Here is a 17030-nt window from a genome sequence, read left to right as displayed (position 1 = left end):
TTCTCCACTTTTACAAGAGGCAGTTATTATTATTGATATCTAATAGTTTCAATTTTCCCTTAGGTTTTGGCTGATGAGTGTTTTTAGAATTTAAATAAATATGGTTTAGTATTTAAATGCCAAACATAGACATCATTATCTTTTAATTTTATGCCATCTTAATTTTTCTTGGTTTAGTTTATATGTAATGGAAAATTTTGAACTTCTTGATTCTAAGTATAATTCTTTCCTTAACATTGACATTAATGTTGTGTTAGATGTTCATATGAATCTTACACCACAGTCATTAAAAAATAATTTTGTTTCTTTATTTATTTGCAGCTTCAGTTGGCCTTTGTTGCCGCACGTATGCTTTCATTGCAGTGGCTTCTCGTTGCAGAGTACAGGCTCCAGCAGTATAGGCTTCAGTAGTTGCAGCGTGTAGACTTGATTATTGTGGATTGTGGCCTCTATAGCACAGGCTCAGTAATTATGGCATGGGGGTTTAGTTACTGCATGGCACTTGGAATCTTCCTAGACCAGGGATCAAATTGTGCCCCCCGCACTGGCAGGTGGATTCTTATCCACTGCACCACCAGGGAAGTCCCATCACAATCTTTTTGTAATACAGTAAGTCCCCTCCATATGAACGTGTTCTATTCTAAAAGCAAGTTCCCAAGTGCAGTTTGTGTGAAAGTCCAACGTAAGCCTACATCCCCAACAAACACAATTAGCTATCTAGTACTGAGCTGTGAAAGTGAAGTCGCTCAGTCGTGTCCGACTCTTTGTGACCCCATGGACCGTAGCCCACCAGGCTCCTCAGCCCATGGAATTTTCCAGTCAAGAGTACTGGAGTGGGTTGCCATTTCTTTCTCCAGGGGATCTTCCCAACCCAGGGATCAAACCCGGATCTCCTGGATTGAAGGCAGATGCTTTTTACTGTACTGTAGTAGGTTTATAATAGTTTTCACACAAATAACATATTTAAAAAAGCAAACACACAAAAATAAAACTTTTTTAATCTTACAGTACAATACCTTGAGAAATATAGTCGTATATAGTACAACAGCTGGCATACAGGCACTGGCATCAAGTGAAAAGGCAGAATTACTTACTAGAGAAGGGAGACGAGGTGGGAGAAGCAAACACTGAAGGATCATGAAAAGTAGAAGTTTGAGGGAGAGCTGCAATTTCACTCACGCCTGAAACTGATGTCTCAGGTCCTGCTTCTTTTCTGGATTCAATTCTATCTACCTTCTTAAAATACGTCCAGTGACATCTGGGTAGTAGCTCTGTTTTTCTCATCATAGATGCTATAATAGTGCTGGCTTGCATTCTGAACAGCTCCTGCAACCTTCCTATACCATCCTAAATTCAGGTCCCAACCTCAAAAACTAACAGTGCCTTCTCAAAGAAATAAAATCCTCTCTCCATTTCTGCATCCCAAATCTCTGGTTCTTCAGTTACTTCTTCTTCTTGTCTCTTTTCGTCCTTTCTCTGCACCTCCAACTCCATCAAGTCTTCATTAGTAAGCTCCTCGTGTTGCACAGCAAGGGGTTCAATGAAGTGTCCCTCTTGCAGTTCTAGCTTGAAATATAGATGCTGGGATGCACATACATGAAAATGTAGGCCAGACTCATGGACTATAATAACTCATGTGATTGGACATGCAAACCCACATTTGCATCTTTTAAAGTTGACAGCTTTAAGGTTCATATGTAGGGGACTTACTGTAGTCTCTAGTGTTCTATGTTTTAGACTTCAGCATCGAAGGTAATATGTCTTATGCTCAATCTTAAAAAATCAAGAGTTAACTTTTTTTTGAGCAGTTTATGTTTACAACCAGTTGAGTGAAAAGTACAGAGAATTCCCACACACTCCAAGCCCTTACACAAGCAAACTCTCCACCTCATCATCCCACACCAGAATCACAGTTGTTATAACCCATGAACTTACATGATACATCTTATCACCCAATGTCTATAGTTTACACTAGGGCTCACTCTTCATGTTGTACTTTCTGAGTTTGGACAAATGTGTGACTTGTATCCACCATTGTATCATATGGAATCATTTCACTGTCCTAAAAGTCCTCTGTGCTCTGTCTAGTCATCCCTCTTTCCCAGTCCCTCTGAAGGACTGATCCTTTCACTGTCTCCACAGCTTTGCCTTTTCAAGCATGTCATGTACTGGAATCATACAGTATGTAGCTTTTTCAGATTGGCTCCTTTCACTTAGTAATGTGTATTTCAGTTTCCTCCCTGTAATGCAGGTTGTTTTCTATAAAATGTCCTCCAATCCAGTGACTGGTGTCTTTATAAGAAAACAAAATAGAGGACACATGCACACACACAGTGGGGAGGCAATGTGAAGAGAAGGCAGAAGTTGGAGTGATGAATCTACATTCCAAGAAACCCCACGTATTTCTGGCACCACCAGAAGCTAAAAGAGACAAAGAAGGATTCTTCCCTAGATCCTTTGAAGGGGAGCGTGATCCTGCCTATACCTTGATTTCAGATACCTACCCTGGAGAGTTGGGAGACAATGTTTTTGTTTTAAGCCATCTAGTTTGTGGTACCAGGAAACTTAATACAGTGGTCATGAACTCATGTCAGCTTCTGAGCCAGTGCTATTATTCCTGAGAATAATAACCAATTCCTGCCTAGACACAAGAGGAGAAGGACTGGTGGAGGTCAAGCTATAAGAGTCTGCTGGCACATTTAGTTGCAGTAACCAAATTGAGAGACAAGCCTTGTGCAGAATCCTCCAATAGGGATGTTTACATTGACATAGCCACACAAACTCAAGACTCCTTGTCCTGTGAGATTAACTTGGGGATAGTTAGTAAATTTGTTTTTCCTCTAAGACTTGGCGAGAGGTAAGAATGTTTACTAAAAACTAAACAGCTGATAATATCCTTATAATACTTTTTAGCCTCTCCTCCTCTATCATCTGGAGAAGGCAATGGCACCCCACTCCAGTACTCTTGCCTGGAAAATCCCATGGACGGAGGAGCCTTGTAGGCTGCAGTCCATGGGGTTGCTAGGAGTCGGACAGGACTGAGCGACTCAGCAGCCTCTATCATCAAGTATACAAAAAAATCCCTCTCCATTTTTATTTTTATCCTCTATCCTCACTTGCACTTCCCATTCCCCAGTATTCGTCCACAATAATGTGTGTTGTGTAAGTCCTTGGATATATGTGTTTCTTCTAAAATATGTCATTTTATGAATGATTGTGTCCTTAGTTGATGTAAATCTAATTATGCTTTACACTTCAAATATGCTCAGCATTTTTTTTAAAAGATCTATGTAGGTTTTCACGCACATATAATTCATTGTTTATAACTTGAATTTTACTGTATGTATCCACAAGATTTTATTTATCAGTTTCTCTAGTGATAAACACCAAGCTGCCTCTAACTTCCCACCACTGCAAGCAATGCTACTTATGAAGAGCATTTAGGCCTCAGGGTGAGAGTTCCTTTGTTGGCTCCTAAAGTAAGTTTATGTTTAATTCTGCTGTGTATTGCCAATTTGTTCAGGGTGACTCTGGCATTGTGAAAATGAAGAATCATCCAAATAATTTCTATTTGTTCCATCTTGGGGAGAGGCCTCACTCTGCCAGGTCCAAGTCACCCACAGCCCAGTTCCACAGGCTTGAAACATTCAGGGAAACAGAAAGTTCCTTAACTTCTTTGTTTTTGTGTGTAGTTGAAGCATGTGTAGACTCAGAGAGATAGTTATATTTTTGACCTTGAAGGTTGTCAGTATAAATACAATAATACTCTTCTTTAAAAAAAAAAATATATATATATAATTGAACTAATATACCACACATTCTTTATCCATCTGTCTGAACATTAGGGTTTTTTATGTCTCTTGGCTGTTGCAAATAAGGTTGCAATAAATGTGTGCACGTTTTGTTGCTCAGTCATGTCTGACTCTTTGCTACCCTGTGGATTGTATCCTGCCAGGCTCCTTTGTCCATGGGATTCTCTAGGCAAGAATACTATGTGGGTTGCCATTCCCTTCTCCAGGGGATCGTCCCAACTCAGGGATTGAACCTGGGTCTCCTGCATTGCAGGTAGATCCTTTACTGCCTGAGCCACTGTGGAAATTTACAGTGCAAATACCTCTTTGAGATATTGCTATGAATTCTTTTGGATATCTACCTAGGAGTGAGGTTGTTGGATCATACAGTACTTGCATTAAAAAAAAAAAAAAAAAGTTAAGGAAGCCTGGTGCTGTTTGACATAGCAGCTGTACCATTTTACATTCCCAACTACTTCCAGATTTTTAAAGAAATATGAACACTATAGGGACTAAATCCTTACCCACATAGTGTCCTTGTCTTTACAGACAGGGTATGAAGAGAGCAGAAGGCATCTGTGGTTCTGACAGTCGTTAAATGGTTTGCATCCATTCTCAGAATTTAATTGCTCCATGCAAAGGTGCATAGTCTGGTGAGTCAAAACTTGGTTGTTCTTGTTCAGTCACTCAGTCATGCCCAGCTCTGAGACCCCATAGGCTGCAGCACGTCAGGCTTCCCTGTCCTTCACTGTTTCCTGGAGTTTGTTCTAATTCATGTCCATGGAGTCGGTGATACCATCCAACCATCTCATTCTCTGTTGCTCTCTTCTGCCCTGAATCTTCCTCAGCATCAGGATTTTTCTGTTGAGCCAGCTCTTTAAATCAGGTGGCCAAAGTACTGGAGTTTCAGCTTCAGTATCAGCCCTTCCAATGAATATTCAGGGTTGATTTCATTTAGGATTGAGTAGTTTGATTTCCTTGCTGTCCAAGGAACTCTCAAGAGTCTTCTTTAGCACCACAATTCAAAAACATCCATTCTTTGGCACTCAGCCTTCTTTATGGTCCAACTCTCTCCTCCATACATGACTACTGGAAAAACCATACCTTTGACTATACCAATCTTTGACACCAAAGTGATGTCTCTGCTTTTTAACACACTGTCTAGGTTGGTCATAGCTTTCCTCTGAAGGAGAAAGCATCTTTTAATTTTGTGGCTGAAATCACTGTCCACAGTGATTTTGGAACCCAAGAAAATGAAATCTGTCATTGTTTTCATTTTTTCCCTTTTTATTTGATATGAAGTGATGGTACTGAATGTCATGATCTTCGTTTTTTGAATGTTAAATTTTAAGTTAAGTTAAAGACAGTTTTTTCACTCTCCTCTTTCACCTTCAACAAGAGGCTCTTTGGTTCCGCTTCAATTTCTCCTGTTAAGGTGGTATCATCTGCATATCCGAGATTGTTGATATTTCTCCTAGCAATCTTGATTTCAGCTTGTGATTCATCCAGCATGACACTGCATATGAGGAAGTCTTAAAGGAGGTGATATCCACACTAAGCCTTGAAGGGTCCTAGGAGTTAGCTGGAGCAAGACAGCAAGAAGGGCTTCCAGGTTGATAAGGCAGCCTGGAAAAACACAGAGAAGAGAAACTTGACTCATACAGAGAATTCCTGATTCTTCAGTATGACTGGGGCTTAGAAATCTTATTAAAATCTGCTATTTTGATTTTCTATTTAACTGTTAACTTTTCTGTGGCATATGCCGATGTTTAAACTTTTTATGTACTAATCTCCCTAGTCAATCAGCAAAGGCTGGGCTGTAATGTCCATCTTTGTTTTCATTGTAACAACAGAAGTTGCTAACTGAATACCAAAGGTATGAATATCTTCATTACACTAAGAGACACTCCTTGACTTCATATAGTTTATGGTCTTAGCGGGAAAATGTAGTGAAAGTGTTGGTCACTCAGTCGTGTCCAACTTTTGTGACACCATGGACTGTAACCTGCCAGGCTTCTCTGTCCCTGGAATTCTCCAGGCAAGATCCCCTTTTCCAGGGCATCTTTTGAACCCAGGGATCAAAGCTGGGTCTCCCACTTTGCAGGCAGATTCTTTACCATCTGAGCCACAGGGGAAGCCCCTTAGTGGGAAAGCCAGGCATTAAAGAAGGATTTGTGAGTTTTATAAATAAGAACTGTATGCTGTATACTGTATGCTCTGGGAACCTATAGAAAATGAATGGAGGAGGCTCCGAAGGTTTATCTGATGAAATGGAGGCAGATAGGCTAGATGGTCTTCAGAGGAAAAGAGTCAGGTAAACCCTTTTAATGTAGGAAAGCCATTTTAGGCCATAAGCTATTTTATGATCTAAGCCTGGCCATAAAGCTCACCCTTGAACAGGCCTTAGTAATAATGTTCATAAGAGAATAATATTACTGTTATCAAACAAGAGAAAGAACAATAGAAAATATAGCAAATTAGTTGTTTGCTAATTGAAGTCACAAAATTCAGGAAAGGTCAACATCATCATCCCTTTATTGTGATACTTCAGTCACTAAGTCATACCTGACTCTTTGTGACTACAAGGACTGTAGCAGGCCAGGCTTCCTGCCATTTTCCCTCTTGACAAAAGGGCAAATTGAAAAAAGATTTCCAATTCTGTTTCAATGATATAGATTAGCATAAAGCACTTTCTTGAAGTTTATTGCAGAATTTTGACCCCTTCTCCAGCACTCAATCATTAGATCAACAGAAACCTAAGGGATGATGACTCTTGAAAGTCCCCTGGACAGAAAGGAGATCAAACAAATCAATCGTAGGCCTGATAATGAAGCTGAAGCTCCAATACTTTGGCCATCTCATGTGAAGAGCCGACTCTTTGGAAAAGACCCTGATACTTGAAAGACTGAGGACAGGTGGACAAGGGGATCAACAGAGAATAAGATGGTTGGATGGCATCACTGACTCAATGGACATGAGTTTGAGCAAGCTCCAGAAGAGGGCGAATGGCAGGAAGCCTGGCATGCTACAGTCCTTGGTGTTACAAAGAGTCAGGTATGACTTAGTGACTGAAGTACCACAATAAAGGGATGATGATGTTGACCTTTCTTGAATTTTGTGACTTCAATCTACTAGAGCTTGGGACTCCGTCAACCTTTGCCCAAATTCTCTGCTAACTTCTCTTCTGCTCAAGTCCCTTAATGAGTATGCATATACCCTTTCAGCTTAAAACTTCCCCAATTTTGCTGTTCCTGGAGACATTGCTTTGGGAAAGATCGCCAATGGTCTCCTTACTTACTGCAAGTAACAAACACTTCCTTCTCCTTATGACTGGTTCGGTTGACATCCATCAAGAAATGAACCCAGTTTGGGGATAACAAAGGGAAGAAGAATAACACCTAATATACCACTGAAACACCATAGCTGTTATTAGAACATTATTTTTTTTAAATGACGAATTATGTCCCTTGCATAATTTTAGAGCACAATGAATTTTATTTTCTGTATGTCTCCTAGTAAATTGTCAGGAAGCATTTAACAGGGGGCTTCCTGTGTACTGTTTTGGATCTGTCAGGAATTCTCTGTTCCTTATTAATTCCTGAATATTCAGGTATTAAGAGGAGAGGCAAGCCTCTCCCAGGGCTGAGGAATCTAGGCATTTCCTTCTTTAGTTTTTCTATACTGTGACAAGTACCCTCTTCCTTTTTATGAACCATATGGTAAAAGTGATTATTTGCAACTCTCTCTCTCTTTAATATGGATCGCCTATGTTTTGTAAGTCTGGAATTTTAATCTTTATCTTTGCTGAGAATAACTACAATATATATGCCCACACCATGTTGATTAAAACACCTTTGCTCCATCAGAGCTTTGGTCCCCGTGTCTTGCTTTCTTTCTCTCTCTCTCTCTCTCAGGCTATTTCTTTGGAGCACAGAGGTCCTCTGTGTTCACTTTCCTGCCTGGGCTTCTAAGACCCTCTCGAGAAGGTGCTCTGCACCTTCACCCCGTTGAGAGGGCGCCTGAGGCCTTCATGAACAAAGCAAGTCCAATGCAGGGGCTTTATTGGCTTTCTGCATAAACCAAGGAATATCAGCCTCTTTTTCTCTACTTTACTTTCTTATCGTCGACTCTGGACCACCAGGTTCCGATCCATTAAAGGACCTCAACAAGTGGCGCCCAGAACAGGAGCTTGGTACACGTAGGCAGATTCCGATGGAGTGACCCCAGGGCCTATTAAGGCCAGTAAGTACTAAGACATGGGTAAAATGGCTGGAAAGCCCCATCACTTTTCTATTTTACTTCATCACTTATTTACTGTTCAGGAACTTAGGGAAATGTATGCTGGTTTTTTAGCTAGATTACAAACTGCTATTTCCCATACTGTAATTGGAGAAGAAGCCAAAAGGCAACTGGAGAAATTACTTGCTTATGAAAATGCAAATCAGGAATGTCGAAAAGCTATAGCTCCAATTCGTGAGACAGGGACTATTATTGATTATTTGAAGGCTTGTCGCAATCTAGGATTAGAAACTCAAAAGATGCAAATGGTAGCTGAAACAATGGTTGCTCCCTTAAGAAAGGGAAATGAAGGATGCTTTATACATGGAAATAAGAACCATTTTTAAAGGGACTGCCCTAAGAAAGCTTAAAAAAAAAAGAAAAAGAAAAAAATAAAAATAAAAAACCTCCAAAAATCTGCCCTCGCTGCCGTAGAGGAATATATTGGGCCAAAGACTGTAAATCTATTTTTGACATTAAAAGGAAACCTATTCCGAGAAACTCCAAATGGGGACCCCCCAGGTCCCCTTCATCAAAAATCTGGGGCAAATTCCAATATTTTTCCTCAAACCCTCAACATCCAGCGGTGCTGCCATCAATATACCAGCTTTGTTTTTAGATAATATGTGGTTAATGAGCTCTATTTAAATTCAAATTCATGTAAACCAAAAAGTATTTAATATTAAATATAATGTTTATTTAAGTATAAACATAATTTAATATAATTGTTTGCTAATCTAATTAGGACATGTCTTAAGTCATCAACATTATATAATACTTTTATTATGCCTAGGTTTAAGGTAAATTAATTTGTCAACAAAAAGGTAACTCTTTATATTTATATATATATATATATATATATATATATATACACACACACACACATATATATGTAAATGAGAGAAAAACTTTTAGATAAACTCTATTAAAAATAATTATATTTTTAATAGAATAATCTGGGCTTCCCTAGTGGCCCAGATGGTAAAGAATCTGCCTGCAGTGCGGGAGACCGGTGTTCGATCTCTGGGTCAAAAGATCCCCCAGAGAAGGAAATAGCAACCCACTCCAGTATTCTTGCCTGGAGAGTCCCATGGACAGAGGAGCCTTGTGGGCTATAGTCCATGGCGTCGTGAAGAGTCAGACACAACTGACTGAGTAATAGTAATAATGTACCAGATGATGTATACAATGAGGGTATACTGTGGCTCAAGTTCTAATGGATGTGATTTTAGGCTGGACTGGTTGATTCTTCTTGCAGTCCAAGGGACTCTCAAGAGTCTTCTCCAACACCACAGTTCAAAAGCATCAATTTTTCAGTGCTCAGCTTTCTTCACAGTCCAACTCTCACATCCATACATGACCACTGGAAAAACCATAGCCTTGACTAGATGGACCTTTGTTGGCAAAGTAATGTCTCTGCTTTTCAATATGCTATCTAGGTTGGTCATAACTTTCCTTCCAAGGAGTAAGCGTCTCTTAATATCATGGCTGCAATCACCAATTGCAGTGATTTGGGAGCCCAAAAAAATAGAGTCTGACTCTATTTCCACTGTTTCCCCAGCTATTTCCAATGAAGCGATGGGACCAGATGCCATGATCTTCGTTTTCTGAATGTTGAGCTTTAAGCAAACTTTTTCACTCTCCTCTTTCACTTTCATTAAGAGGTTTTTTAGTTTCTCTTCACTTTCTGCCATAAGGGTGGTGTCATCTGCATATCTGAGGTTATTGATATATCTCCCGGCAATCTTGATTCCAGCTTGTGCTTTTTCCAGCCCAGCGTTTCTCATGATGTACTCTGCATATAAGTTAAACAAGCAAGGTGACAGTATACAGCCTTGATGAACTCCTTTTCCTATTTGGAACCAGTCTGTTGTTCCATGTCCAGTTCTAACTGTTGCTTCCTGACCTGCATACAGGTTTCTCAAGAGGCAGGTCAGGTGCTCTGGTATTCCCATCTCTTTCAGAATTGCCCACAGTTTACTGTGATCCACACAGTCAAAGGCTTTGGCATAGTCAATAAAGCAGAAATAGATTCCTTTCTGGAACTCTCTTGCTTTTTCGATGACCCAGTGGATGTTCACAATTTGATCTCTTGTTCCTCTGCCTTTTCTAAAACCAGCTTGAACATCTGGAAGTTCACGGTTCACATATTGCTGAAGCCTGCTTGGAGAAATTTGAGCATTACTTTACTAGCGTGTGAGATGAGTGCAATTGTGCAGTAGTTTGAGCATTGTTTGGCATTGCATTTCTTTGGGATTGTAATGCACACTGACCTTTTCCAATCCTGTGGCCACTGCTGAGTTTTCCAAATTTGCTGGCATATTGAGTGCAGCACTTTCACAGCATCATCTTTCAGGATTTGAAACAGCTCAACTGGAATTCCATCACCTCCACTAGCTTTGTTCATAGTGATGCTTTCTAAGGCCCATTTGACTTCACATTCCAGGATGTCTGGCTCTAGTTGAGTGATCACACCATCGTGATTATTTTGGTCGTGAAGATCATTTTTGTACAGCTCTTCACCGAAATCAGATTGATTATATTCTTTGCAGCCAAAGATGGAGAAGCTCTATACAGTCAGCAAAAACAAAAGTGGGAGCTGACTGTGGCTCAGACCATGAACTCCTTATTGCCAAATTCAGACTTAAATTGAAGAAAGTAGGGAAAACCACTAGACCATTCAGGTATGACCTAAATCAAATCCCTTATGATTATACAGTGCAACTGAGAAATAGATTTAAGGGCCTACATCTGATAGATAGAGTGCCTGATGAACTATGGAATGAGGTTCGTGACATTGTACAGGAGACAGGGATCAAGACCATTCCCATAGAAAAGAAATGCAAAAAAGCAAAATGGCTGTCTGGGGAGGCCTTACAAATAGCTGTGAAAAGAAGAGAAGTGAAAACCAAAGGAGAAAAGGAAAGATATTCCCATCTGAATGCAGAGTTCCAAAGAATAGCAAGAAGAGATAAGAAAGCCTTCTTCAGCGATCAATGCAAAGAAATAGAGGAAAACAACAGAATGGGAAAGACTAGGGATCTCTTCAAGAAAATAAGAGATACCAAAGGAACATTTCATGCAAAGATGAGCTCGATAAAGGACAGAAATGGTATGGACCTAACAGAAGCAGAAGATATTAAGAAGAGATGGCAAGAATACACAGAAGAACTGTACAAAAAAGATCTTCACGACCCAGATAATCACGATGGTGTGATCACTGACCTAGAGCCAGACATCCTGGAATGTGAAGTCAAGTGGGCCTTGGAGAGCATCACTATAAGCAAAGCTAGTGGAGGTGATGGAATTCCAGTTGAGCTATTCCAAATCCTGAAAGATGATGCTGTGAAAGTGCTGCACTCAATATGCCAGCAAATTTGGAAAACTCAGCAGTGGCCACAGGACTGGGAAAGGTCAGTTTTCATTCCAATCCCAAAGAAAGGCAATGCAAAAGAATGCTCAAACTACCACACAATTGCACTCATCTCACACGCTAGTAAAGTAATGCTCAAATTTCTCCAAGCCAGGCTTCAGCAATATGTGAACCGTGAACTTCCAGATGTTCAAGCTGATTTTAGAAAAGGCAGAGGAACCAGAGATCAAATTGCGAACATCTGCTGGATCATTGAAAAAGCAAGAGAGTTCCAGAAAGGAATCTATTTCTGCTTTATTGACTATGCCAAAGCCTTTGACTGTGTGGATCACTATAAACTGTGGACAGTTCTGAAAGAGATGGAAATACCAGACCACCTGATCTGCCTCTTGAAAATCTGTATGCAGGTCAGGAAGCAACAGTTAGAACTGGACATGGAACAACAGACTGGTTCCAAATAGGAAAAGGAGTTCGTCAAGGCTGTATATTTGTCACCCTGTTTATTTAACTTCTATGCAGAGTACATCATGAGAAACGCTGGACTGGAAGAAACACAAGCTGGAATCAAGATTGCCAGGAGAAATATCAATAATCTCAGATATGCAGATGACACTACCCTTATGGCAGAAAGTCAAGAGGAACTCAAAAGCCTCTTGATGAAAGTGAAAGAGGAGAGTGAAAAAGGTGGCTTAAAGCTCAACATTCAGAAAACGAAGATCATGGCATCCGGTCTCACCACTTCACGGGAAATAGATGGGGAAACAGTGGAAACAGTGTCAGACTTTATTTTTCTGGGCTCCAAAATCACTGCAGATGGTGACTGCAGCCATGAAATTAAAAGACGCTTACTCCTTGGAAGGAAAGTTATGACCAACCTAGATAGCATATTCAAAAGAAGAGACATTACTTTGCCAACAAAGATCCATCTAGTCAAGGCTATGGTTTTTCCAGTGGTCATGTATGGATGTGAGAGTTGGACTGTGGAGAAGGCTGAGCACCGAAGAATTGATGCTTTTGAACTGTGGTGTTGGAGAAGACTCTTGAGAGTCCCTTGGACTGCAAGGAGATCCAACCAGTCCATTCTGAAGGAGATCAGCCCTGGGATTTCTTTGGAAGGAATGATGCTAAAGCTGAAACTCCAGTCCTTTGGCCACCTCATGTGAAGAGTTGACTCATTGGAAAAGACTCTGATGCTGGGAGGGATTGGGGGCAAGAGGAGAAGGGGACGACAGAGTATGAGATGGCCTGGATGGCATCACTGACTCGATGGACGTGAGTCTGAGTGAACTCCAGGAGTTGGTGATGGACAGGGAGGCCTGGCGTGCTGCAATTCATGGGGTCACAAAGTGTCAGACACGACTGAGTGACTGATCTGATCTGTGTATTCTTGCCACCTCTTCTTAATATCTTCTGCTTATGTTAGGTTCATACCATTTCTGTCTTGACTGAGCCCATCTTTGCATGAAATGTTCCCTCAGTATCTCTCATTTTCTTGAAGAGATCTCTAGTCTTTTCCATTCTGTTGTTTTCCTCTATTTCTTTGCATTGATCACTGAGGAAGGCTTTTTTATCTCTCCTTGCTATTCTTTGGAACTCTGCATTCAGATGCTTATATCTTTTTCTCCTTTGCTTTTCACTTCTCTTCTTTTCACAGCTATGTGTAAGGCCTCCCCAGACAGCCATTTTGCTTTTTGCCTTTCTTTTCCATGGGGGTGTTCTTGATCCCTATCTCCTGTACAATGTCACAAACTTCTGTCCATAGTTCATAAGGCACTCTATCTATCAGATCTAGTCCCTTAAATCTATTTCTCACTTCCACTGTATAATCATAAGGGATTTGATTTAGGTCATACTTGAATGGTCTAGTGGTTTTCCCTACTTTCTTCAATTTCAGTCTGAATTTGGCAATAAGGAGTTCACAATCTGAGCCACAGTCAGCTCCCAGTCTTGTTTTTGCTGACTGTATAGAGCTTCTCCATCTTTGGCTGCAAAGAATATAATCAATCTGATTTCGGTGTTGACCATCTGGTGATGTCCATGTGTAGAGTCTTCTCTTGTGTTGTTGGAAGAGGGTGTTTGCTATGACCAGTGTGTTGTCTTGGCAAAACTATAGATGAGACTAAAAACGCCTAAGCTTCATTCTGGTCTGTTAAGGAATATAAAGTCTTTTATACTAAATTTCATTCTGCCCAAGAAAATGAATTATATGCTCTTATTTAAGTTATTTGCCTACATTCTTGTAGGCTATCGTCCATGGGGTCGCCAGGAGTCAGACACGACTTAGCAACTTCACTTTCACTTTACCCCATTAATATAGTCTCTGAGTCTACATAGTCTGTTTTTGTGTTTAAAAATATAGAAACCTCCACCGTAAATCCCAATCAACCTATTATACAACAATTCTTTTTGGAACTACAATCTGATGTTAAAAACGGTAATTCTCCCATTTTATTACACATATTCGAACACATTCTTGTCTTCCGGGCCCCATGACTTATGATAATGAACAAGCTGATAAACTGGTTTCCTTTGCTACTCCAGAGGAACAGCATGCTCTGTTGCATAACATTGCTGGCTCCCTACACCAGCTATGGAAAATCCCATACTGCCAGGCTAAAGAAATTATTAGTAATTGCTCTACTTGTAGACTGGTAATCTTCGACCCATCGCACAAGGTATTAATCCTCACGGTTTGCAACTGAATGAACTATGGCAAATGGATGTAACTCAGTGCCCTGAACTTCCTCCATTTTCTTTCCTACATGTCTGTATAGACACAAATTCCTCTTTTATCTGGGCCACACCTCTTCGCGGTGAGGCTACACAACATGTTATACCCTGCCTGTATTTCTAGATGCTTTAAACATTTTTTACAATCTTTTTCTATTAAACATATTACAGGTATTCCTTATAATCCACAGACACAAGATATAGTCAAAAGAACACATCACACACTAAAGTTGCAAATAAAAATTTTTAAAAAGAGGGTATACACAGACACACTACTGTCTACCTTATCTAAAGCAAACTTTACTAGATTCCAACATAAGATATTTTCTAAACCTATAACTATTGTTAACACAGTTTTGTTTTTAAAAAAAATTGTTTTTAACCTCTTCGAAAGATTCGACCCGAAGGGGCCCTTGGCATTCAAAGTGGAGATGAAACAACAAGAACCCCAGGAAGAAAAAACTCCAGTATGGGCTATGTCCGCTCTAAAGATCTCCAGAAAACACCACCCTCGGCAGCATCACCCCTATGATCTCCCCACTTAGGGACAAATAAAAACCCTTACTAATCGAGCTGAAAATTTGGTCTCTCAACAGGAATTGCCTCGGAGTCCTGAATACATTCTCCTGGCAATGCTCAGTTTTTTGCCCTGTACCTGCCCACCCCTATCCCCCCAACCCCCGCCCCCCCCTCCAGCTTGAGCTCAACAAATACCCAACCCTCCTCTATTACAGATGGTTGAATGGACAGAGAGAGGACCAATCTTTTCAATTAATGACTCTATACATATGCTCCCTCCCTAGAACGTGAAGGAGCCATCACACCTTGGGGAGGAAGGAACACTAATTAACATTTCTTTAGGCTATGAAGTCCTTCCCTTGTGCATGGGCCCAGCAGTACTACGCATTAACGTCAGCCAACAAACTTGGGTTTTCGTCCCGCCTCCAAAAGACCTTCGGACGTTGTTTGGGTTATTTACTGTGAACCATGTTTACACTACTAAAACTTTAGGGAAAGAGTTAGGGGAAAAACAAAAAACACTAAAAAAATGGTTACTAATGAAATATTACCATGACAAAGGACTTCTTGGCTGGCTTGAGGGTACAATGGCACCCCTCCTCCTCTTTGAATCATTCTCTATAAACAAATTGGGCCTGAACAGTGGGACGTTTGGAAACTTGCTGCAAACACTGAAAAATTTGGAACTTGGGCCAGACATTTCACAGAGACCTGTCGTGGTTTTAGTAACTATTTCTTTCGCTATAATCAGTCATATTTTATACAGGCCTGTGTCCCACCCCCTTTTGTTATAGCCATAGGAAATTTAAAATTTAATAAGACTTTACATTCTGTAACTTGTATTAAGTGCAAACTATATACTTGTGAAGGAGATCAGCCCTGGGATTTCTTTGGAAGTAATGATGCTAAAGCGGAAACTCCAGTACTTTGGCCACCTCATGCGAAGAGTTGACTCACTGGAAAAGACTCTGATGCTGGGAGGGATTGAGGGCAGGAGGAGAAGAGGACGACAGAGGATGAGATGGCTGGATGCCATCACTGACTCGATGGACGTGAGTCTGAGTGAACTCCGGGGGTTGGTGATGGACAGGGAGGCCTGGTGTGCTGTGATTCATGGGGTCGCAAAGAGTCGGACACAACTGAGCGACTGAACTGAACTGAACTGAACTGATATACTTGTTTTAACTCCTCTATTTCTTTAAGCTACTCAGTTTTGTGTTACTCCTGTTCAATTCAGTCATAGTGCCTACAACTGGGAACAAATCAAATTTCATTTACAAAATATACATGATAATGCCTCTCTGAATGTACATTTACTGCAAAAGGAAATCTTTAAAACTTTTTCTAAAAATCTGCCTTCTTCCCCTAATTTGGAAACTTTAGCTGAACAAATTATCCGGGCTAGACCCACGAGGATGGTTTCAAAGTATTACCCACAGAATCGGGTCTAGAACTGTAACTTTGGCAATTGTCTTGATAATTATATTTGTTGTTTACTGTCGCCTTTCTATAAGGTTGGTTAATACTAACCAAACTCATTTGCTCAGGACTTTTTTTTTTTTTTTTACAAATATAATAAAACAAGGGGAATTTTCGGGAAGCATTTAACAGGGGGCTTCCTGTGCACTGTTTTGGATCTGTCAGGAATTCTCTGTTCCTTATTAATTCCTGAATATTCAAGTATTAAGAGGAGAGGCAAGCCTCTCCCGGGGGCCGAGGAATCCAGGCATTTCCTTCATTAGTTTTTCTATATGGTGATAAGTACCCTCTTCCTTTTTATGAACCATATGGTAAAAGTGATTATTTACAGCTCTCTCTCTCTTTAATATGGATCACCTATGTTTTGTAAGTCTGGAATTTTAATCTTTATCTTTGCTGAGAATAACTACAGTATATATGTCCACACCATGTTGATTAAAACACCTTTGCTCCATCAGAGCTTTGGTCCCCGTGTCTTGCTTTCTTTCTCTCTCTCTCAGGCTATTTCTTTGGAGCACAGAGGTCCTCTGTGTTCACTTTCCTGCCTGGGCTTCTAAGACCCTCTTGAGAAGGCGCTCTGCACATTCACCCCGTCGAGAGGGTGGCTGAGGCCTTTGTGAACAGAGCAAGCCACGTGCAGGGGCTTTATTGGCTTTCTGCATAAACGGAGGAATATCAGCCTCTTTTTCTGTCCTTACTTTCTTATCGGTAGACTCCGGACCACCAGGTTCCGGTCCATTAAAGGACCTCAACAGTAAATGATATCTTTTCATTAAAAGGCTTTATAACCATTATGTTAATTGCCCACTCAAGTATTCCTCCTTGGAAAATTCTATGGACAGAGGAGCCTGGCAGGCTAC

Source organism: Bos javanicus, chromosome 3, assembly GCF_032452875.1.
Source record: "Bos javanicus breed banteng chromosome 3, ARS-OSU_banteng_1.0, whole genome shotgun sequence".
In the NCBI taxonomy this organism is placed as follows: Eukaryota; Metazoa; Chordata; class Mammalia; order Artiodactyla; family Bovidae; genus Bos; species Bos javanicus.
Note: the sequence above shows the minus strand (reverse complement) of the source record.